Source organism: Acromyrmex echinatior, chromosome 1 (genome assembly GCF_024713525.1).
Source record: "Acromyrmex echinatior isolate Ae372 chromosome 1, ASM2471352v2, whole genome shotgun sequence".
NCBI classification, from domain to species: Eukaryota; Metazoa; Arthropoda; class Insecta; order Hymenoptera; family Formicidae; genus Acromyrmex; species Acromyrmex echinatior.
The window spans coordinates 6,741,862-6,768,231 of NC_141852.1; the positions used below are offsets into that span (position 1 = coordinate 6,741,862).

At 32.4% G+C, this 26,370-nt stretch overlaps 1 protein-coding gene and 1 long non-coding RNA gene across 13 annotated transcripts in view; one reads left to right on the forward strand and one right to left on the reverse strand.

Moving 5' to 3' along the window:
- Positions 1 to 26,370, reverse strand: part of heph (polypyrimidine tract-binding protein 1 heph) — a 532,621-nt gene that overhangs the window by 452,283 nt on the left and 53,968 nt on the right. The window lies entirely within an intron of this gene.
- On the forward strand, positions 3,474 to 24,595 carry LOC147910898 (uncharacterized). Its single transcript, XR_015546256.1, has 2 exons — positions 3,474 to 11,015; positions 11,115 to 24,595. It is a non-coding gene; the product is annotated as an uncharacterized LOC147910898 (long non-coding RNA).

Here is a 26,370-nt window from a genome sequence, read left to right on the forward strand (position 1 = left end):
TTTTAATAATCTATCAAAATTATCTTCGGATCTACATGTGTAGCTAAATTTTTAAATACTTCAGCAAAACTGTTTTTAATATATAATTAATATATTATACAAATTATTGCGTGTACATATTTTTTATTGGATATTAACAGCTGTTTTTTGAACATTATTATCCTTGTTTCGTTTGCAATCTCGTGAAAACTTAAATAGCGAGCATGAAATTGACGAAAAAAAAAAAAATTGATAATCAAGTGCGAATAACAAACCGGGAATTTATATATTAAAGTTATATATTAAATTTTAGCCGGACAATGTCGTACCGGCAATATTTCGTTATTACAAGAGCGATGCAACGCGACGCGCCGACGCGCTTGTCTTTCTCGCGAGCCACCTTATTCAAATGCCACATATTTTCATCAAAGTTTGCGCAAATATTTGCCAGCGCGCCTCTTATATATCCAAAGCAGCGGAAATGCAAACACGAAACTCTTGACTGTCGATACAGAGGCAGGAAATTAATTAAAAATGCGCCTTCATGCTTTTTGAGATCGCGAACGACTAATTAATAGAATCATGTGTCGCGTATTGATATCTATTGGCTCTACGTTCGCAATTAATGTTATTTATTATTATATAATACGTATACACATACAATATACACGATAAAATTAGAATATTATCGGAAAAATCGCTCTCTCACTTCAAAAGTGACACAACGCAAAAAAAATAAGTTTCAGAAAAGGGAAACCTATTCTTTAACTTAACAAAAAATTATTGACTAATCGAAATAATAATATCGGTAAAAAACGTACATTCATATGAGCACATGTCATTTTTGTCATTTTCGTTTCATTCTTAACTTAAAAAAATCTCCCTTTTTTTGAGTTGTAATTTTAAGAGTAAATTTTGACGATTTTTTTATAAGATTAAGTTAACAATTTCACAATTATAATTCAAAGTTAGACCGACAAGAATATATAAATCAATTAAGTGAAATAATTATATTTTCGACTAAAGCGAATTTTAAGCACTAAGATCTACTTTAATCGAAAATGGAATTACTTCTTTTAAGTTATTATAATTCACTTTTGATGATTGCTAGGATAATGTTTATTTAACTCAATATAAACTCAATATAAATTCATTCATAATAATAATTCGAAAATCACATTTTTTAAATTGTCATTTTTAAGTAAGGAAACGAAATGTTTATTACTAGTTTTACATTTATGTAAATTTCAATTTGAATATTCGAGCGTGATTCTGATCTTGTCCCTCGTCAATTTTCTAGGCGTTCGGCTTTAAGTTGATTTGCAATTTGACATTTAATTCTGCCCAAAGCATGAAACTAATTAACGGTAGGATAACGGTAGGGAACCGCTAAGCGACCAAATTCCTATCGTTTTAAACTACACGTGACCGCGCCAATTGAAATGACATGCAAAGATAATATTGTTACACCTTGGGCTGGAAGGGTAGCGAAACTAAAAGCTATTAAAGTCACGTATGTAGAAACGCCGGTAGAAACGTCAACTTTTACCGGCCGCGAGCGTTAACTTTGTACGAAAGTGGACGAATTAAAATATAGAGAAAGGGACTTATTTACGTGAAACCGAACGCTTTCGCAATTTAACGGGAAAATTCCTTCTTTATAATTCGTTTATATATTTGGCGGACAAGTATAATAAAATGAACTCGTATAACTCGTATTGAAATAATTTTGCCAACAATGGCGTTCTCCGTATCCGAAATAGAATTCCGTTGCGCGTATTACACCGAGACAGTGTTCTTTATAAGTTCGAGACAGTCGATGCACTTAATCCACTTTCCTCATTGCTAATGAATAGAGTTCTGCTAACGGCATTCGCGAAGCTGTGCCGTTTCGTGGCTTCGGAATTAGATTCGCGAAATACTTCGCGCTAATGTGATATTCAAAATCCACGGACTTATCGCGCACAAATATCGTATTTATCGAAACGTGAAGGTATATGTGAAGTCTGATGTAGCGATAAATTTAATAAGCAGGAGTTTAATAATTCTCTCTCTCTCTTTCTTTCTCTCTTTTTATTTATATCCGCTGCTTATTGTATTATCTTTTGTTTTTTCTTTGCTTTTACATTGTTTACAGCCTTTTCCAATATAATATAAAAATATTTGTGATTTATTTATATTGCTTTTGCTTCTTATTGTATTTTTGTTCTTTTACTCTTCCTTTTACTTAGTGTTATTAGGTGTTGGAATTAATTCGTAGCGTTTTACAAGTGATGGGAAGTACTTTCATTAATGTATTTTTTAATGCTCATGTGAAATAAATAACATTCTTTCATTAAAAAACGCTACGAATTAATTCCAACACCTAATATATTTTTAAAGGGCTTGTCCTAAAATAATAATATAAATACCTTTATCTCTCTCTCTCTCTCTCTATTTATATACTCTCTCCATCTATATACTATGTTATTCTTTGTTTTCTTTCTTTGCTTTTATATAGTTTAAAGCTTTTATATTTTATTTTTCATATCTTATTTGTATTCTTTTTGCTGTTTGTATATTTTTATTTTTTCACTCTTTTTTTATTTCCATGTTCCTTACTTCTATATTTTCAGAGGGCTTGTCCCAGAATAAGAATAAAAAAACCACCTTTATCTATCATCCGTCTATCTTTTTTCTCTTTCCCACGTTCTCCGTTTTTATTTTAATCCAAATATAAATTATCGTATAAACTTGATACTCCTCTTAGTAGAAAAATTTTGTCATCGTTCACATTAAGACCGTAGAATTTGCAAGGCGCTTGATCTGTTTATCCACGTTAAAAGGCGCCATTGTTCACAAGCGTTCACAGGACGAAAATGGTATTATCTCGAGCACGAATTATCTCCCGGGACACACTTTTCCGCGCGTTCCAGCGCGGAGCTTAAATTGTAATTTCAGCCTTTGTCGCGGTCTCCGACGACAATACTTGGGGAAACACACGCGGCCACGAGCGCATTTCCAGTCTGTTTTTGCGCTCCCGGTCACGTGCGTATGAAAAACGCGCTTTGACGTGAAAAATGCACTACCGTTTGAGATAAAGGGCGTTGCGCAAGCGAATACAGGAGCAGGATTCCAGTAACGTGGGAGAAAGGGGGAAACGGACACGCGGGCAAAATGTGTTTTTTCCGAACTCACCGGAGATATCGTGAGAAAGGCTCTTGCACGTAAACAAAGAATTAAAAATAAACGTATAGTCGAGGCAGTCGAGCTCATTCGATGTGTAGGACCGTTCACGTTAACGACAAATGTTTAAATCACGTTTAAACGTTTCTTTCTCGTGCCACAAACGAGCCGTGTACCGTTTGCCTTGAAATGAATGCCGATAAAGAGGATAACAAGCAAATGCCGTTGATTAACGATTTGCATAGGTAAATAGGCCCCCAAAGAGATAAGCGAACTGTCCGTTACTATTTGCGCGGTGGCCGAATGATTGTTTTCGAAGCGGTTCCGAGTTGAAAGTGTACATGGTGCGCAAGAGAAAGCGCGTAGATGCCTTCGAATTCATTGGAATTCGAATCAATCTACCGAAGTGCCAATTTCCTGCAAAACCGGACGTTTGTCGACGCTGGAGGACTTTGGACTTGACGCAGTGTCTGCTAATTTTGAATATCCCTTTGTATACATATATCGCAAACCCGACAAAGCGTAATTAAAATTCTAAAGAATTTTTTAAATATATAATTTTTCTGATAAGGTATCCTAATGACTGAACTTATAAGAACTTATAAAGTGTGATCAGTTCTGTTGTTATTGATTGTTAATTAGTAGTATTCAAAAGAAATTAATATATTATACATTGATACTTTATTTTCGATCGAAAAATACTATTATATAAATTATATAAATTTAAAAAACACTTAAATGCAGCAGATAGTAGACATGACCCAATTATTGAATGAAATGACGATTTTAAATGACGATTAAGCTTTTAATAATATATATGACTTTAAATGAATTCGCTATTAAATTTTTATAAACAAAAAGTTTATTTTAAATCGTATTATATATGTTATTAAAAACTTAATATTTAAAATTTGTTTTCATCTAATAGTTGGATCATGATCACTAACTGTTCACAGACTCGTATATATATCTTAAATGAAATTCATTGATTATATCATTAACTAAATTTCTAATAAATAAACCTTTTTAATTTAATTTTCAATTTTTTACAATCATAAAAACACTCTGTATTAGGTAAATACAATATTTTTTTTAAATTGAAAATATAACTATCTCCTGCGAAACTTGAAATGAACATTTCTTTTTGCAATAATTTGCAATCAAAATTATGTGTTCTTATTATTTATTCTCGTACAAGATATTTATAACTTCTCCGTTTTAATTTTCTTATTGTTATTGAGAAATATCTTAATAATTTCAAATATATTGTTGATTTTTCAATCACACGGAAACATTCAGTTTTGAAACATTTACTTTAAATGTGCTAATTCGAAAATAAAACCTACAACAAGATCAAAAGAAAACGTTGAAGAAAAATGAATTTTGCGTACGATTAATATGTTATTTAGTTAATCCACAAAGCAACCTATAAAATTTTACAATTCAACTTTTGTTATGTAAAAAATAATTTTTTACGTGATTTGATGCTCTGCTTGTACTGCACAACTTACTTTCGTTTCCGAATCGCGAGGATATAATGAGGATAAAAATGTCCTAGATTCCGTGGCTCGAATACGCGGGAATTCGCCTTTTCACAAAATGCAAATCGCAGAGCGTCGAGAATTGCGATACCGGTGTGTCGCATGACAGCATCAGCTAGTCGACGTCGCGCTAGTACAATACGTTAATGCGACATATTGTTCGCTGCTACAAAAATTGCCCCTCGTTATATATCCAACAATAGGAAGCCCGCATGCTCTATCGTTCTTTATGACACTGTGCCCATTGATAGCAACTATCAATATACGAAACCAGTCAATCGAAAAAAATCGAAAGAAAAGTAGGACTTTGATTATTCATACCATTCCTTTTTTATAAAGTAAATTCAAGGAAAAACTTTAACAATAAGCCTATTTTTAATACTCTGGAGCTGACGTACATTTATTGGAACCATTCAATTATAGATGTCCTTGCCAAAAATGTCGAACAATTTAATTTTCTTTATGTTACATCCGCAAATTTTTATTATTCTTATTCAAATAAATTTATTATTCACTTTTTTAATATGAATAATTATGTCATTTTAATTTCTTGAAATTAATTAATGCCTTTTAATCAATACATCGTTTAATTAATAAAACATAACTTGTTTTAAAATTAATAACTTTTCAAAAGAGCATTTAAAAAATTCTGAATTGAGACAACATTTAAAAAAAAAACCTTTTAAGGAAAAATGATCTTTTAAGAAAACACATAACTTCGAAAAGGATGTTTTCCCTATTATATAACTATTTTAGCACCAACAAGACTTCTTCAGACTATCTAACTTAAAAAGTGTCTCTTTTCTGTAAACAATTATTATTGCGAAATTAATCAGAAGACAAATGACACTTTTGCCTTCATAGCAATAAATTAAAAGAGTTACAAATGTGTTATTTTTCCAACAAAAGCTATATATGTATGTCTTTAGAATTGATTTTCTGTCGCTATCTCAACAACATCAACCTTTAAATTACTTTTTTATTAAACAAGCAATATTAAATGAATCTCACAGTGTCAGTAACTGTGTTATAGATTTCACATCAGTCCGGAGGATTAAGCATTCGATACTGTCCATTGCTACAAAAATTGTCCCATGTTACACATTTGACTTTCATTACAACATTTTCCTTCGTAACATTGCGAACGAGGATCTTGTGTGTTCATCCCTTTAACTCTTAGGACACCTTCGGACCTCAGAGAGATGTAACCGTTACGGTATTACCGCGTAATTCGTTGCATCTCCCGACGAGGGGGTTGGTGGTTGGCGGTTGCGGCGCCGAATCAGGTAGAAGCAGATGCACTCATGGCCGGCTGGTATGAGAAAATGAATATTTGAAAATCCGAGAGTAGAGATAAGGTAGATATGTACGATGACGGGCGCCGCTTCGCAACCTGCGAATATTCCGGCAACCTTCTAATCTCGCTAGTTCTAATTCCGCCGTAGATTTCTCTCGCCTCACTCATTCTCCCGGAAACCACGATCTAAGAAATGGAAATTGCACGTGTAGTTCGCTCCCTATATGAATACGAAGCAAATTTCGACTACGAAAGAGTAATGAAGTCGGTATCAAAACAATACGCGACTCGCTGGAGTTCCATTGTTCCACTTCCTTAATCAGGGTATAATCACCTCGGGTGATTTTTACACTTCAGTAGCAAGAAATAAAGCTTAGTCTCGTAGATTTTTTATTGAAAATCAGAAATCTTCCATTTTTTAAATTTCTCTTTCCTTTTTTTTTTAGAAAATAAATTTGTGTACGTAATAAACTCAAATGCTTATAAATTGTAGAATAATCAATAATATACAATGCAATTAATAATAATGACTTTTCATTGGGGTATAAAACACTCCATACGGAAAGAATGATTTTGCTGAAATATCTAAAAATTTAATTATCTATTTAATATTTAAATTATTTGTTTAACCTGAATGTGTCGACTCATATTGTAAGTTAATAATGGGAAAAATTATGGGAATTATGTCAGCATTATGCTTATTAATATTAATATTCTTATGGAAGCCAATTTAAGCGTTTTATATAGTTAATTATTTTGATGATCCAACAAAATTATTTTCAGATCTGTATCTAACTAAATTTTAGATACATCAGCAAAACTGTTCTTTTTGTATACATTGTTTACGCAAAAATATAAATTGGTGAAAAATACTGTGTGTGTGTGTGTTTTTCCGAATTAATTTATATCACACTGATAATTATTAAACGAGTTTCATCATATTGGAAGTCATTACAGCCGTTTCGTGCTTCCTCCAAATTTATACATCTAAATTTTCGGTTTTTACACGAAATTCAACTCGCTTTCTCACTAATTTTTACCTCAATGTTATGTCACTGAATAGCAAATCGACAACCGTTGCTTAATCATTCTTGCGACAGGATTTTCTGTCAGGACTTCCCGTGCAAGTCGATGCAAGCGGACTTTTAAAAGATCAGAGATCAGAATACACATCCGCAAACACAAAAGCTATACAATGATCGCTGTTTAAGCTTTGTTTCGTGCACGAGACAAGAGTCACGTAGCACATTCACGAGTATCGACTGGCCTCCATGAACGGGTGTAACGACGGGAAGGTATAAAACGTGGAAAAGGTTCAGTGAAAGGAAGCGAGCATGCAGAATAAAAAAGGAGGATTTCGTCGCAGCACGAATTTACATGTCACGTATCGAGAGACGAGCGAAGCTGCGGAAGCCTCCGGTGATGCAATTCAACCCATACTCTCTGGGCGAGTCACCCTTTCCTGTTTCATCCCACATTCCCCATCCACGTATACATTTTTCCTCTCACCGTATTCTCTCCCTCTCCCACACTGCTCTCAGTCGGCTCTCAAACCTTCGACCAGTCGACGTATTTCGCGCTAGACTGCGTTTTCGGCCACTCGATGCGGAAGAGAGGTTAATTGTCGCGCCTTTTTTGTCCGCAGCTTTCACCGCGGTGGGTAAACTGGCCTCGTCGGAAAAGCCGGGAAAACGAACGGGGGTCTGGGCGGATCGGGAAGAGAGGAACAATCGATTTTTCGGTAGTACATGTCACGACCCATGAGCTTCTCTCCTCGCCCATGGCTTTTCGCAAGCTCTTGATATCCGTTCCACGTATTTTCTTATCCGAAACGAGGAAAAGCGCTGGGAAAAGCGCTTCTATGCTATATGAGAGAAACAGGACGCTTTTTAAAGCTCGCTAAAGAACATAGCCGACACGCGAAATCGTCAAAAAAGCATAGAAACATAGAGAACCGTTCGGTGTAAGCGTGTTTTGTAAAAAAAAAGATTGTAAAAACATTATTAAAAATTTTTGAGAGAAGAGGAAAAAGACGAGAAATTCGAAACGTGGTTCTGATATTTGAGAAAGTATCAAAATTCAATTATAAACATATCGATAAACCTTCAAATTTATATTATAAATATAAAGGAATAATAATTTTTAGCAAACGAAAGTTTATTTTAAAATATATTAGGTGTTGGAATTAATTCGTAGCGTTTTACAAGTGATGGGAAGTACTTTCATTAATGTATTTTTTAATGCTCATGTGAAATAAATAACATTCTTTCATTAAAAAACGCTACGAATTAATTCCAACACTTAATATTATAAAACACGTTCTAATATATAATGACATTACACACAGTTGAAAAATTTGTATTAAATTTAACATACTTCACATATCCCAAATAATCCAATTTTTATGTTAATTCAAGACAAGGTGTGAATATATTAAAAAGTAACATAAATATTAGGTAAAAAAATTAACATAAAAAAAGATAATATTGACATAATTTATAAGCAAATTGTGGAATCATATTTTTTCAAAATATAAAAATATTTTTTTAAAATTAATAGTTGTGATATGTTAAATTAATACGTATTTTATTCATTTATTTAAAAAATTGTTTTAAAACACATCATTTTTATATTACTTGTCCATTTACTTATAAACTATATTGTTTTGATACTAAAAAATGTTGAATATCAATTTAATCCATAACATTAAAATAACATAATCATTTTATGTTAAAAATTAACACTAAAATTATTAATATATTAAAAATTCAACAAAAAATTTTAACAAGAACTTGAGTGGATCATTTCTAACGCAAATACAAAATGATTTTTACTGTATATTGGAATATAAGCATTTATATTAGTATACATGATAGTTATCCGTATTCCGTGTATTTTTTTTTTATTAGAAACACTAAACTAAATAATGGTCTTTATCTTTTTTTTCTTCTGAATACATAACCTTATAATAAAATATAAATAATACTTTCTAAATATGTTAATCTATTTAAAATTATTTAATAATTTCTTGTATACTTGTAAAAGTATACAAGAATTGATAATTGTAAAAATATGAAATTGTTAAAAATTATCCCAAACATGAATGACTAATCATGTGTAGTAAAAATTAGAAAATTATAATTATAAAATAAATTATAATTATCGTGTATATTAAGGATTAAAATACGACAACGAGATATACTAAAAGACTAATAAGAGCCAAAAAACGTAAAAAATTTTCATTGTTCGTTTAAGTAATATAAGAATAAAGACTTAAATAATTTATAAAATTAATATAAAAATAGGACTACAAGTTAAACAAGGTCTTAATGCTAAGTCATCATAAAACAAAAACAGTTTATTTTAACAAACGTTTCGACCCTAATTGGATTGTTTTCAATATTAACCTTAATATAATATAAAAATCCAACAATCATTCGAATAATAATTCGAACAAATCCAACATAAAATCTAATCTAAAAACTAACATCTAATAATATAAAAGTTTAAACGTGGTGTATGTACATGTATCATTGTAGAAGGTTAATTAAAGAAAATTTTCCAATAAAATGTGAATACTCCAAAGCAGCATTGCTTGATATAAGAAACTGATAATGTGGAATAAACGCTTGATGGTCGTCAACGGTTCTTTTAGTGGTTCTTACAAAGCGCAATTGCAAAAGTTTGGAATTATAGAAAATTGAAAAACCAATGAAACGCAATATTTAGTCTGATAACTAATAGTGAACTATTTTTGGAAATAACATTGTACAAAATGGAAAATTGAGATGTTCTGATAACAAGAATTCTAATCTCTCTGAAAGATAAGTTATTTCTTTGGCGTATTCACATTTTATTGGAAAATTTTCATAACCTTCTACAATGATAGATGTATATACATCACGTTTAAACTTTTATATTATTAGATGTCAGTTTTTAAATTAGGTTACATATTTCGTATTGGAATTGTTTGATTTTTATATTATATCAAGATTAACATTGAAAATGACCCAATTAGGGTCGAAACGTGTGTTAAAATAAAGGATTAATAACTTATAGTAGTAAAAAGTTACAATCATACATTTTTTTGGCGAGACACGTAGTATAAAGAAGATCTTAACATCGAAAAAGAAAAACACTTTGGAAAACTCATGTTTAGGTAACGTAACGTTCACGTAACATCCGTAAAGTCTTCCGCTCACTTGAATTTGCGTAACTTTATATCGTACTCCAAGGATTCCCGACAAGTCCTGGGTATCTGTGTACATCGCAATAGTATATCTACGACGTAAACCACCTCGATATGCGACGGATTCAGGCACTGAATAATTGAAACGATCTTTCGTCTTCGCCACCAGGCACGAAATAAGGCAACCGTGTAACAAGAGCGACATTAGCCTCTCAGAGTTTCGCCATGCCGTGCGAGAGAGCGGCACTATGGTTACTTGCAATTCTAACATAAGATGAAGACAAATTCAGGCGAACGTATGTGAAGCAGAAAAGACACATGAAGATGGAACAACGTTGTACGTCGTGAAACGTTTCTTTTCGTTACAAGTGCTGGAGTGCGAAACAACAATATGCTTCTCTCGCGAACATCCCTTCTATTTACGTTCATCACAGCGTTTACTAACCGAAAGAAATTGGTTAATCTGTATGCACCACTGTTCATTCATTTATTCCGCAAACTGAAAGAAATTATGAGAAATATATATTATACTTATATACTGATATTATTATTTAAATACGCGAACAAATCTCACGCTACATAGTTGGAGAATTTGTGATAAATTTAGCAGTTAGAAAGGCGTAAAAATATGTTTATACGCTTTGCTAATTTGTTGAAAATGGTTTGAAATCGAAATGTCCATTTCAATGTATTTTTAATAAACGTTGATTACCCTAGTTTACAAATTTTAAGTAACTTTTAATATAAGCATAGAAAACAACTCTTTTTAAAGTATTTTAGGCATTGAATTCGAAATCTACCGCCTCAAAAATATTCATCATGTCAAATTTCTAAAATATATTAGGTGCGCAACTAAGTTCTCGCTGTTATTTTGATGGAAATGCCATCAAAATAACAGCGAGAACTTAGTTGCGCACCTAATAAAACGTCAATATATATTAAGGTACAACATATCATTTTTAAGATATGTATAGCATGTCAATTTTTAAGATGCAGCATTTCTTTTTCTAAATAATTTTGGATGTAACAAGTGATGAGCAAGACGATCAGGATTTCCACCAGAAGTGATTAATGATAAATTAAGAAATTAACAAAAAATTTAACGCAAAATATTCAAATAATACAAACATATTAAATTAACACTTAAATGTGTCAAAAATTCTAACAAGGATCAATTTTAACAAATACAAAATGTTCTTTACTGTGTAGAAAAATCGTAAACGTACAAAATACATCCGCCGGTCGTTGTCGTGCCGACTACAACTGCACTTGACACGGCGTGATAACAAATCGTAACGATCGGACGATACGAAAGCGCGCCCGCAGACAGTTTGCCGATGTTAACTGCCTCGGGTTCGAGAGCGTGGCTTGTTAACGCTCCGCAACTTGTAAGCCACGACTAACAATAAGGAGCAGACGCAAAGTGGATCTTTCGGATTTCTCTGAAGGGACAAAAGCCTCAGCGAGCTATGAAAGGCAGCGTCGAAGGATTACGAGCGATAACGACGATGATGACAACGGCGAACCTGCTGGTATAACGACGCGAACAGGTGCGCATGTATATGCGACAAGAATAACTGCTAAGAGGAGTGGCGCGGTGAGAAGTAGGAACTTTCTTCATTATTCCAACAATTAGCGGGGCCTCCTATTTCTTGTCCCGTTCGAAGCAAGAAACGTCTCCTCGCGAGACGGTGGCGTGCGAGCGAATCAGGATCTCTCCGTCATTTCAGTCTCTTCTTTCTCTGTCTCTTCTTTCCTCGAGATGCAGTCTCCTTACTTCACTTTCCTTACTGTCGCTTATCTTTCCGAAGATTGACGAAAGTTGACTTTACTACACTCGATAAAATATAGAATCCTTGCGTCACCGTAGTCGGTTAATGGATAAGACTTATACGGTTGGAAAATTTGAGTTAAATTTAACACATTTCACATGTCCCAAAATGTGCCCCTTTAATTTTTATATTAATTTAACACACCATGAATATTAGTAATACAAATAGAAAGTAATATAAATATTATGTATTTTTTATTCATTTATCTTAGAATTTATGTTTTAAAATATATTATTTTTATGAGGGATGCACCGGATATCCGAAAAGTATCTGGTATCCGGTATTATCCAGCACTTTTTTACTATTCAATCTTTTTACTATTCGGATATCACTATTATTCAGGGAGGTATTTGGTATCATTAAATTGTTGATTTTTTTCTCATACAAATGTTCTAGAAATAAGTAGAATAAGGTCATCTATTATGGGATAGGTTCCTAATATAGCGGGATTTCTGCACCTTGCAAATTAAATAAATTAGTCTTTAAAAAAAGGTATCTAATATTAGGCGACTTTACCCTATGCATATTCATGATGCTGTAATACATTATTTTATAGGGGAGACCGGGGTCAGTTGAATATAAGGGTAAGTAAAATAAGCGAGACTACATTAAAAACACGCAAGAACATGCGTAAACGTATCTGAGCACGCAGCAGCGACTGTCGCTAAGTCTGCTGTAACATCTTGTTGTGAACACATCTATGAAGTTATGCCACAATTTTAAAAAATCGTACACCTAAGTAAATATTTTTATTCTTAAAGTTTTTGTTTTACTATCATATATGATTGTCTGAGATATTTGATTTTTACTTAGAAAGTAAGTGTAACTTATTTAATAAAGTCTGACAGATTTTTTTTGTTTATGTGTCTCTGTAATCTATATTATATATATATATATATAATTATTGTTAATGTATATTGTTAATGTTTTTAAAAAATGAACGGATGAGGATAGTAGACTAACCACAGCATGGAATTGTATGACTCATTTAGTGACGACTCTTATAATACTTATTCAAAATTTTATTCCTTTAAAGATATTTTCTTCAGTGGTAAATGTTATAAGTTTAGTTCCCTCATGTCAATCTCGAAAACTAGGCTTATTCGATGTATTTTTACACGAAATGACAAATTTTGCAAAAAGAAGTATTGTTTGCCCTGCGAAGCGAATGTTTGTGTTTAAAATATATTTTTATAAAAGTTTTATTAATATGTAGCCAAAGATGTAGCTTAAAATATGTTAATCTTTATTTTAATAATCTTAGTCGAATTACTCCGGTCCCGGGGCTAGTTGAATCAGATGGAATGCATTAGAAAAATGCATTTTTTTTCATATTAGTTATGTTTCCCCTTATTATTAAAATATTATTAGGTAGTCAAATGTATGTAGTAGAACTCATTGGTGTAGAATTCATTTTTCGGTAAGTCTCTTAATTTTGTCTGTAAAAATTCGAAACTGAAAAATGAGTCTATTAGCCTCGGTCTCCCCTACATTGTCGCCAAATTACAATCTTTTTCTCTATAGGCTTTTATCCGGAAAAAAAAATGTCGGATATCTGACTCGAAGAAATTGTCTTCTCGGATATCCGATGTTACATTCTGCCCGATATCCGATATCCGGTAGTTTTACGATCCGGCATCCCTAATTTTTATGTATTTGTTCATTCACGTATAAATTGTGTTATTTTAACACGAAAAAATATTAATTATCGGTTTAATACAAAATATTCAAATAATATAATCACATATTGACACCCGAATATGTTAAAAAAACACAAACTGTAAAAAAAAAAACATTTTACAAGGATTTGAGTGGATCGATTTTAACACAAATGCACAAATGTTTTCCATTGTATAATTAGCATTCATTCTTCGAAATTCCCTACAAAATTCGTTTCAAAAGAAATCAATTTCTCCACGAAACATTTGCGCTTTATGTAACCACGAAAAAAATTTAATTTTACTGTAAATCGATTTTTTTCAAACCAATCTCGATTTTCTGCCTGCGAACGAGTAAAATACGATTTTACCTTCCAATTCCATGCACTTATCGTGCACTTAAGTTAAACTGACCGCGGGGATAATAACATTCTGTAAACTGCCAGTTGAAGATACATTATTAATTTTACAGGATATAAAAAAATACCGTGTACTCTTATCACAAAAATCATATCGCAATGATCCCTCTGGCTCGAGAAGTGCATTCGTTCGTGCAATTTTTTTACTATTGCACTGTTAGAAACGCAACTTCTGTGTCTTGTCTCTAAAGAAAATCCTAAAATCCGACGTTTCGCGTTGAATGAACATCACAAACTAAGTCGTCAGCAACTAAGGCGACAAAGGGGAACAAAACGCTAAAAGACGGCGGTCACCAGGTAGCTTTTCGCTGGACGAAATCGACAGGTGCGACCGCAGGCTAAAGCGGGGCTTGCGAACTGTAGAGAAAACCGCAGCCGTGTCCAAAACCGCCGAGGACACTGCTATTATTCCTGGCCTGCGCGTTTCATGTCAGTGACGAGCTCGCTCGTTCTTTCTCTTATTCGGGGCGGTTCCTACCTCGTCGTCGTTGTCATCGTCGTCGTCGTCGTCGACAGGGAACCACTCGCTGCTTTCTCGACAAAGCTTTCCGTGTTAATATTCCGCTCCGGTGGAAGTTCCGTCGCGCTGTATCGCGCGGCAGCGACAAAAAGTCCCTGTGATCGTCGCGCTTTCCTGCCGCAAAAACTAACGACTTCCCTTTGCCAAAGGACTGCGATATTTTTGCTGCCGTAACGCAGTACCTCTTCGAAATAATACGATAAGCCCTAGTGACCCATGGTAAGTCCAGTACGCCTCTGTGGAACTAAGGCAAAGTGCTGGTGGGAAGGTATTAAAGCTCATCGTTATTGTAAGCTTAAAAAGTTCGTAGAAAAGTGTCGTCAAAAAAGTTGGCTGGTACTTGGCTCTATTCTTTTCCAGCGATAAATTAACAGCGCGTGTTCACGAGAGATTATCTTATCACGCACCGAGAGAAAAGTGTTTAGTATTTGTGTTTATAATGCATTATAAAATAACTATAGTTAGAAGCTCCATTTTTAAAAAATATTACAATTGGCAGAAAAAGTTATAAATTTATCAGTGATTTTCGGTGCCAACTATATATTTTTTTTACAAACAACTACAAATATAATTATTATTATTAATATTATAACAATAATGACTATAAAAATGGAGTTCCTGATCATAATTAGTCTACCATGTGTTGTAATTGTAGTCACAAGTATCAAACACTTTTCTCTCAGAGGCGAAAAGTAGATCTGGACGTTTAATCTAAATTTCGTATCACTGTTGACTCGTTCTGTCCTCGTTGTTGTAAAAAATTTAGCGCACACACGCCTCATTCGCGAGCAAGATATTAACAAAGGAAGAGGCCGATCAATTCAGGATTGTCAGAACGACCACGATGGGAAAATGCAGTACAAAGTGACGAACGAGACGGGAAAGCGTGCACACGTAGCTTTCTCCAAGTTTGTAATTAAACGGTACGCGGGCATACAAAAGCGGCGCCGATCTGAAGGTAACGAAATAAAGCAACGGACGGGACACGGACATCAAAGCTTTTCGAGCGCATAACGATTAACGCGTAAACGAGCGCATATAAACGTGAAATCATCGCGTCGCCTGCAATATACGTCAGATCGATTAATCGATTAGAATGATATCGTAATCGCCGCGGACGTGTATCGATAGTTTACGAAAGTTTGAAATATTATTTCAAGTAAAAATCATAATCGAGATACCGCATACATAACGCGTTGAACACAACTCGGAAAGGTTGGATACTGAAATATCCACGCTATGTAAAATAATGAAGTGCTTCAGTGCGGCCGGCGTTGGAAAGATTGAAAAATAAAAACTTTCGGGCGAACTCGCACCTGCGGCCCACCTCGCCGTAAGGCGAGAGGATAAGAGGAGAAATAGCCGACAACCTGCGCGGACGTAAATAACCCACGAAGTCATGAAAAAGAATGGTAACGGTAGCCGCAATCACGGGAAGTGGCCGAGTTTCAGCAAGTTTTCCATAATCCTCCTTGCGGCTTTACCGTGCGTCTTTTACGGTCATGACAGAAAAATGAAGATCAGGAGGAGAAGCAGGACATGGAATAAAGTCGGCTTTCCCGCCGGATATGTTGGGATGTGCACACTGCACATATATGTAATAAAATTTAATCGTCAAACGTCCCAATCTCCCAAAAACGCTCTCAGACTTGTATGCCTTTCCTAATATCAGACTTAAGATTGAGATTGAATTGGAATTAAAGAAAAAAAACTTATAACTAATAACTAATTATGTACCAGTTCTGATCATTTTTAATTGATTGCGTATTTAACATTGAAAATAATCAGATTAGGATTGAAACGTTTGTTTTTAAATTAAATTTTATTACTGTAATTCAGTATTAAAGACCTTGCTTTGGCTCGTAACTCTATCTTTTGTTTATAATTTTTAAATTAAAGCCTTTTTTGTTTCTTACTTGAAAAAAAAAACAATAGATTTAGTGAACTTTGCTTTGATTGGTAAAATTCCAATCCAATCTTGATCTCTGATATGAACATTAATGATCGGATCAATCTTTCGAACTGCGATTTAAAATCTATAGATGTAAAAAGAAGATAGTAATATGAGCCCTACTCGAAATTCTAACTTTTAAATTAATATCATTTTTTGCAAAAGATTTTTTACTTGTTTTTAGATCAATATTAAAGCTGTAAAATAATTGTCGTCACGATTGACGTGATCTTTTTGTTGACAATTGATATTCATCTATTATAATTAAAATTTTTTTGTATAATTTTCAATGTTAACTTTAATATGGTAATTTATAACGAGTTTATATCCTAAATTAATTCTTCAGATGCTGTTTTCCTATTTTTAGAAGATAAGTAAGCTTGAATGACTATATAAATATGCTTTCGTTGAGACTTAATTAAATTTAAATTTTATCAATGTTTTTACATTAGATTTTCTAATAAATGGGTAATATGATGGGCCACCAGGATTTTTAACGAAAAATATTACAGAACGTTGTTTCTCGTAAATCTTTGTAGCTATCATTGTAAAATGATTTTAAGAAGTTTCTAGAAATATCTACATAGCGGAAAAGAAATGCTCATAGTAAACATTTACGAGGACAGAATCAACAAGAGTATTGCTAGGAGAACGTATTCATGAAAAGAAACTTCTGAATCTGAAAACATCTTAATACAGTTAGAATTTTCTACGAATTCAAACTGTTTGTACTTTAAGGAATATCTGAACAGATCTAAAGAAATTAAATTCTTAAAAAGGGGAACTTTATCCTTATCATATTCAGATAGTTACATCATAAATATAGTTACTCTTTTCATTTAAACAATTCTTCCCATTTTGTGCACTATCTTAATCACTAAAATAAATTATCGTTTGCAATATAATTGAATTGAAAATAATCAAAAAATAAAAATATTACACAAAAAAAAGAATGGAAGCCTACAATAAAAAAAAGTCTATAGCAAAAAATAGCTATCAAATGTTGAGTAAAATAAATAGTAATAATGTAATCTTTCTTTGTAATCTCTCCCAAATTCAACAACAAAAAATCTAAAAAAAATCAGGGCGAATAAGAGTTAGCGTGGTAGTTAATATGCAATCTTAAATCTTCATTCCAAAAAATAGAATCTTTATTCCAAAAAAGTATGTTTTAGTTCTCTTTGGAACCATCCTCAGCAATACAATTTCAAAATATCAATCCCTTCATGTCCAAGAAAAAAATCACCATCAGTTTAACAGATTTGATGTTGTAATCTATTCGAAACATTAAAACAATTATTTTATAAATATTTCGAAACCATTCTGTCCAACAAGTTACAAAATTAACATTAAAACTGGTAACTCACAAGACAGAAAGAATCAAAATCAATTTTAATTTTAATTGATTTTAATCCAATGTCGAGACGAATTTTGTCTATATTTATGAGTCACTAGTTTTTTTAATGTTAATTTTGTAATTTATTGGACAGAATGGTTTTGAAATATTTATAAGATAATTGTTTTAATGTTTCGAATAGATTACAACATCAAATTTGTTAATTTAATGGTGATTTTTTCTTGGACATGAAGGGATTGATATTTTGAAATTGTATTGCTGAGGATTCCAAAGTGAACTGAAATGTACTATTTTGTATTTTTTGGGATAAAGATTTAAGATTGCATATTAATTACCACGTTGACTCTCATTTGCCCTGATTTTTTTGAATTTTTTTGTTATTGAGTAAAATAATTCTAATCAAATGTTCGGTTAATATAATAATCAAAAATAATTTTAATTTTTTATATATTTAGTAAGTATTATTAATAATATAATCAATCGTTTGATAACATTTACTAAATATTTAGAAAAATAAAATTATTTTTGTTATTGTATTAATCAAATATTTGTGCAGAATTATTTCACTCAACATTTGATAGTTGTTATCAGACTTTTTGTTCAGTATATACACTACTATCTTTTTTTCTAATAAAAATACACTGTTTCTGCATTTCTATAAAATTTTTATTATTAGTTTAAAAAGAGTAAGACAGCTTAAAATCACGCCCCTCCTCCCCCCTCCCTTCTCTCTCTATCTTTCTCTAAAGTATCGAAAAAGTATTAAAGAAAAATGCTGAGATGACTCAATTAATTCTTTCTAACAGAGCACAGATGCTAACCTCAGCGAATCTTTGTCTATTACGTTTTTATCAAAAAAGACACTTTTATTTTTCGCTCACGTAGTGTATATATCGCGGCGGCAAATGGGTCAAAGGTCAAGCATTAAACATTTAGCGCGTACTCCGCACGATAACTTTGACTGCGTCCGCATCAACGTGGCTGTTAGTATCCTGGACAAAGAGCAACAATTCCGAGCGTAGATTTAACGTGGAGGCAGCACCGGAATATCGTGGCGGTCGGAATTTACGCGAAACCAAATTTCTACCCTGTACCTAATTACGCAATTCATTAACAATATATGTATTTCAAACGAGCAGCTCGCTTCGCCTCTCTTTCTCTGCCGCGTTTGAATATCATTAGTTCGTAACAATGCACCCAGATGTGTAACGTCCATCAAAATCTGTTTCTGTCGGTGGCTGTATTACGTCTGCAATTAAATTTACGATGGATGCTGGATCTAAATTGAAAAGCCATATCGAAACAATACCATAAAAAAAAAAATCACAATTGCATAACGCGATTTTTAGCGAACCCCGCCGCGCTGCGGCTACGAAGATAAATGAGCCCGTATTGACTCAGGCAAGTTATAAAGAGTTATATTTAATGTGCTCACACAAACCTTGTTCTTGCGGGGTAACTCAAATTTACACACTACACATTACATGAACGTTATTACATATAAATAACGTACAATACAATTAAACAAAGAAGGATATATTCATTTATTATTATTGTTCAAATAATAGGGTAACTCCGGCAAATACGCCGCACTGGGATTTAAGTCGCAGAAGTCAGAAAAAAATAGAAGGAGTGGGGATAATTTTCCCGCTACTACTCTGTTACATGCCTTTATGTTACATTAGTATTGTGTTATGATTTCAGTTTCTTATTATTCATATTAATGAAATTATTGTGAGTTTAATCGATTTGTCTTATTTACTTAACTATGTTAAATAGCGCCATCATAAATTATAATCTACATAAAATGATTACTATAGGACGTGTAAAAGACTAAGTGGTTATTTCGTGATACATAAGTGTAAAGGAATAGTAAAGCATGTTGTATAACAAAATACAAGTACTTTGCTCTTGTATTCTTTGTTTAGTTTGTTGTCTTGTATATCCCACCTGTTTGGGATATATGGCATTTTTAACAGGCGGGATTTATGTCCATTGCATACAAAGCATACAAAGTAACGCAGATTGAACTCAGTGCACTAAATACAATAAACGCATTACATAAAATATGTACCTCATGTCATAACACCTAATACATCTGGGAAGATTATTATTTATTAGGTCATTTAAAAAGTATCCGCTTTTTTTGTTCAATTTTTGAATGAAAAAACCGCGGATACTTTTTAAATGACCCAATATTACTTCATATACATATTTATCATTTTTATTTCTTAATAAAACTTTATAAACGCATTTTATAAATTATTGTGTCATTTTACGTCTTATTTATATGCATTATTTGTAAATTTTTTATGAGCCATACTCCTCCCCCTCTCCTCCTATAAGTAATATATCCCATATATCCCATCCTTATAGGATGGGATATATGGCAAAAATGCAAAGGTTCGAAAAAGTTCATTTTTTAATACGAAATATAAATATTTCAGATTTCTAATATTTTTTTCATAATAGTAGATAGTACAAAGTTTTTACTGATAATTTGTTTGCTTTAAACACAGTAAATAATACTTAATAAATTAAATTTTTGATAGGTGCGGTGTATATACTCTATACATTACTATGTGCTAATTAACCAAATTCTGTTAACAAGCTTTAGAACGCATTATCGTTGAATTAATTACTCATAGTAAAAACACATTATAGATTTCATCTGCAATTATACGCATTATTGTAAATAGAGGTTTATGATAAATGCTTTAATTTTCTCTATGTTTGTGTGCATTGTCATTACGTTGCATTTACATTTCCCGAGTTTTACTACTTGTAAGCTGTAATGTAATACTGTTCCAATAACATGTCGCAAAATCAGGATACCGGCAATACCGCTAATACTTTGCAATTCCCTTTGTACCGAGATGATGGATATCACGAAGCTGATTGGCTACACGACTGAACATTGTGGACATTGCTCGTCGGCTTTGGTACGAATTCCGGTTGACGGTTTGATTGCGAGCGCAGTCCGATCCGGCTAACTTACAACGTTATCTAGAACTTTGTTCGGTGCCGATGAAATGAAATAAGCTCAACTGGGAAATCCCTCTCGCTCTCTTTGTCTTTCTCTCATTCTCTGCTCCTCTCTCGCTACGATCCTACATTGAAAAGCAAACGGCATATTCCAACATTCCCATTGGATGTGACATTCAAACTTGAAGCAAAGTTATCCATAGTGTACTGCAGGAAAACTGAGCTTATTTGAACATTCATGATTCCTGAGTATACATGGAATAGACTTACTTTGAGATCATCGTATTGTTTCCGAAACTTTTCAATGTTGTCCTTTAGATTATTACATCATAAATTTATTAAGTGTGATTAATAATAATACACGGGGAGAGAAAGAGAGAGAGAGAGAGAGAGAGAGAGAGAGAGAGAGAGAGAATGATTTTGCTTAAGTATTCGAAAATTTTGGTTACAGATAATAGATATGAAGATAATTTTGTTATACTATCAAACTAGTGTAGGACGATGATATTGGTTGCTTGAATGACAAAATTTTTTTGTAACATTACACATCATGTTTAAGTTTCCTACATAATTATTTCGATGGTTTAATAAAATTATTTTTAGATCTGTATCTATACTTAAATTTCTAGATACTTCAATAAAATTGTTCTTTCCTTGTAAGAATAATGATAAAGATAACGATAACGATAATAATAAATCTTTAATGTTTTATGAGATTATAATGCTTCTACATATATACAAGGATTATGTAATTATTGCATCACAAAAATTTACATATTAGAAATACTGAATAAAAAATTAATTATAGCTACCAAACGATGAATGAAATAATTTGAATCAAATATTTGGTTAATATAATAAAACGTAATTTGGCTTTTTTAAATATTTATTAATTATTACCAAATCATATTATATCATATTATATTTGATAATACTTACTACATATTTAGAACAATACAATTATTTTTAATACTAATTAACCGAATATTTGATTGAAATTATTTCATTCAATTTAGCTATCACCAGATATATTTTTTTCTTTTTTTACTATTTTTTTTTTAATGTATTAATAAAAAGAGGAAAAAGAATTATCTAATCATTTCAATACAATAGTAATAGAGAAATTTCAGAAACAATACGCTGATCCCATAAAGCGAATGCTGCAATAGAAGTATAATAATTTTCGAAAATTAAATTTCTATCTAGCAGGATTTCTCGATGGATCATGTTAATAACTATTGTACCGCGCGAAAGGTACGATAAAATCATTTCAAAAGGCCGAAGTCCGGTTTAAGGGAGGTTATTTCAAAACGCATAATATCGCTATTCTAATACAACGTCATATAATATGGATCGATTCACGGCCTGCCGTACAGGCTGAGAGAAGTATAACAATCGATATCGTTAATCGCGGACGGAAACTTCTTACAAAGGATGAATGCACCAAAAGATGAACACAATGGACAGATAAGTAGATGGCTTCGTGCTTATATAACTCCTCCTCGATTACGCTATTGTGCTTCTCCGTTAGATATAGACTCCGCCGGTTTCAGAATAATGTTATTGAAGCAATAAGGTTAATTAGCAACGCGACAGTTCGAATATTAAAATGTACGATGTAATTAATAAATAACGTAATCAAATTGCTTCTTCATACATATATTGGAAAGTCGAAAATAAGCGAAGTAATAAAGTTATCATCGGAGAAAACTTTATCATGTAATCGCTAAAAAGAAAATTATTTTTAAATGTGCTTGTCTCGTTTAATCCTGTGGAGTTGACGGTGGATCTATTGAACCTATTCAATTATAAATGTCTTTCAGTCAAATATATCAAACAATTTAATTTTTTATATTACACAGGAAGAATAATCTTGCTGAAGTATTCAAAAATTTAGATACAGAAAATCATTTTGCTGAGTCATCAACATAATTATGTAGGGAACTCAAACGTGATGATACAAAAAGTTTGGATATTTTAGTAACCAGGTTGCACGTCCTATATAATTATTTTAATAGTTAATAAAAAAATTATTTGTTCACATCTGTATCTATATTTTTAAAACTTAGGAAACTTAACCAACACTATTCTTTCTATGTATGTTTGCAAATTTGGATTATTTTTATTAAAATCTACTTAATATTTATTTTTTTATATGACTTATGTTATTTTTTTGTTCCTTGAAATTAATTAGCCTTTTAATTATGAGCATAAATGGATCTTACAGGTTCAGTAATGAGTGTTGCAAATTTTAGCTCCGGAGGAGCTGATTAATGTCACGCAAAAGCGGGTTCTTACGCACGTTTTTATCCGCTAAGAAACAATTTCATCAGCATATGCTTTGCGGCGCTCTCGGAAACGAATCGTTCTAAATTAAGAAGCCGACATGCGGAAATAAACTTGCCTCCGTTATGGCAAAGCGGCGCTCTATCAGCCCCGGGGGTTGATACGGTCTCTGGTTTCTATTGGCAACGCGATATGGAGTTCACGTCGAATCCGCAGTATCCATAACGGGAGCATGATCCTTTCGAGACTGGTAAATTGAAGCCGAGATACGCAAGACCGGATCGCTTTTCCAAATTGAATTTTCCGCGATGCTTAAACGTTCTTCCTCGTTCTGCGTTTCCCTACAGCGACAGACTAAAATCACTGAAACGTCCGCCTGTATGGCGGTATGTTTTCATCTCCGGGAATAACATCGTCGGCTTCGTCTCAGCTGGCGGTACGAGCTATTTATGTGGAAGAGCGTCGCAGATGCAAACTTCAGAAGCAACAAATTGAGGTGAAACATAAATATAAATTAGTACTTTATATACTTTAATGATAATACTTATAATAATAATGCTACAATGTAGATTGTAGAAATACGCTACCACACGCGTAAAGAACGGTTTTGTTAAAGTACTTAAAAATTTAGTTAGATCTGAAAATAATTTTATTGGGTTATTAAAATAATTATGTAGAGAGGACGTAAAATAGACAATAATGCAAGAAGTTTTGATATTCTAACAATCAACTTGATCCTACATAATTATATATTAATGGTATAACAAAATTATTTTCACAGATCTGTATCTAATTAAATTTTTAAATACTTTAATGAAATCGTTTCTTTAGTGTATGGAATTCATGCATAGAAAGAACGATTTCATTGAGATATTTAAAAATTTAACTAGACATACAGATCTGAAAATAATTTTATTGAACTATCAACATATTTATGTAGAATAATAGCTCAAATAGCTGATTGTTATGTAGAAACTTTTTGTAGCATTGCTCATCATGCTTGAATTTCCTACATAATTATTTTGATAATCCAACAAACTTATTTTTAGATCTAATTTCGGATCAGATTTCCTTAAATTTTTAGATGTCTGAGCAAAATCATCTTTTCCTTATGCGACTATTTGGACTCGAATCTGCACAATTCTTTAGCAAATCGATTTCATTTGTCACAATTGATTGTAACATTCGCTTATAAAGGGTCGATGAACGCGCGGATAAGTTTAATTTGATTTTAATTTGAACGTCAGAAAGACGTTCTTTCCATTTAGAAGTAAATAAGACATCGGTTTGTTTCCATCAAGAGCAATATCGAATTGGATAACGTTTCGAATATATCCTCGTTCATCGTCCCGTCACGTCGATCCATATAAATGTCAAGCGAAATTAATCAATGACGACGGCTACGTATGCTGACCCATAGACGAACCTGTGTGCTTGTGCTTCAGTAGTAATACAAATAACTGGTCAGACTTATCGGCACTGCGACACTCTCGGTCTCACGTTGAAAGATCTCTGTTTACCAAGATTCCTTGACGAACACTCACTTTAACCTGAATAAACCTGAATACTATTTATGTAAGTTACATACGTCAGACGATAAAAATCAGAGTCCAATATTAGAATTCCAATCACATATTATTGCCCATAAACAACAGAAACAGTTTGGATTAACTGTTACACCATCTTCTCGACATTTCTATTTCGTAATACAAATCGAGACAGGACTGTGCAATATTTCTGTGTCAAATAAACGATATAATAATGTAACGTCATTATCAGTGCAATCAATATGCTATATTTAAAAAGTTCGATCTAACGCAGATTGTTCTCTGATGACAGATTCAAATTTAATCCAAAATACATTTTTAAAAAGGTGTTTTCCATTCCTTGTAATGAAAATCATTAAAAATTAATAAACTAGTTGTAATTATAGACTGACATCCCCTATTTCAGGCATAAAGCTTCTCTATGTTTTCTACGAATTTCTGATAAGTACGCTCGTACACATTACTCTGTATAAGTAATGCACTTTGCCCGGTTAGGCTTCCGTGCGTACACATACACACGGACATACCCGCACATATCACTGTGAACCGAAGGATCCACCCCGCTCTCACGTCTGAGTGCGGAGAGGTCGGCATAATCCGTGGTCTGGTCCAGATCAAAGCCAAGTCCCCGCGTAATATATTCTCTATGAATAACTCACGTCGAGACGTGGAAGACGGTTTCCCGCGCCGTGACCTTTTCTTCACCACCTTTCTCGCGTTTCGAATCGAAAATTGTGTAACTGGAGAACTAGTAATACGAAACGGGAAAATTAAACGGTGAAAATGCTCGCTCCGCAGGGACCGTTGTTACCGTATACTTCTATCGAAGAATATAAAATAAACTAGTGACTAGGGAAATGTTGGCGATAATTTAATATTACTGGTACTTGGTCGTTATTAAATCGATATTTATGAACAAAAAAGCACAATGTTAATATAAAATATCCTTCGAAAATTGATATAAACGTTTTACCTCTATAACAAAAAATAAATTAAAAAGCAGTTTTATTGAAACATGATATGTATTTATAAATTAGTAAGATACATATTTATAAATAAAGAAAGGTTAAATATATGCGGGCAAATTCAGTTCTTGAAATACCTAATAATATTTTTATATGAAAACTCTGAAGACCTCTTTTTTTTAGTTACATATAAACCTGCACGCTACTAAAAAAAAAACGCAATTATAAATTAAAGGTAAAATAACATCGTAATTAAATTAATCGTCGAAATGCTAATATTAAAAAAAAACTTATTGCGAAAAATGTTACCTCGATAATTAATATAATTGTAATATTATCATTTCAGCTTCAGTTTATTATATTTGAAGTTCCACAGTAAGCGCGCAGTTTATATAATTGAAAAATGTATTTATTTACATATAAAAATGTAATATTATTACAGAGATATCAAGATTTTAATCTCGACTATATTAGTCTTTTCCTTATTTATTTAATCTTCACATAGTGATCTACATTAATTTAAGAATATTTATTTTTATAATTTTATTATACAATTTTAATATTTTGTTAGTCCTCCTTTGGCTTTATTACTTACTTATAAAAGTGCTTTATATTTTGGCCAAAAATGTAATATGTGCCTATAATGTAAAATATATTTTCATATAAATATTGGGTCATT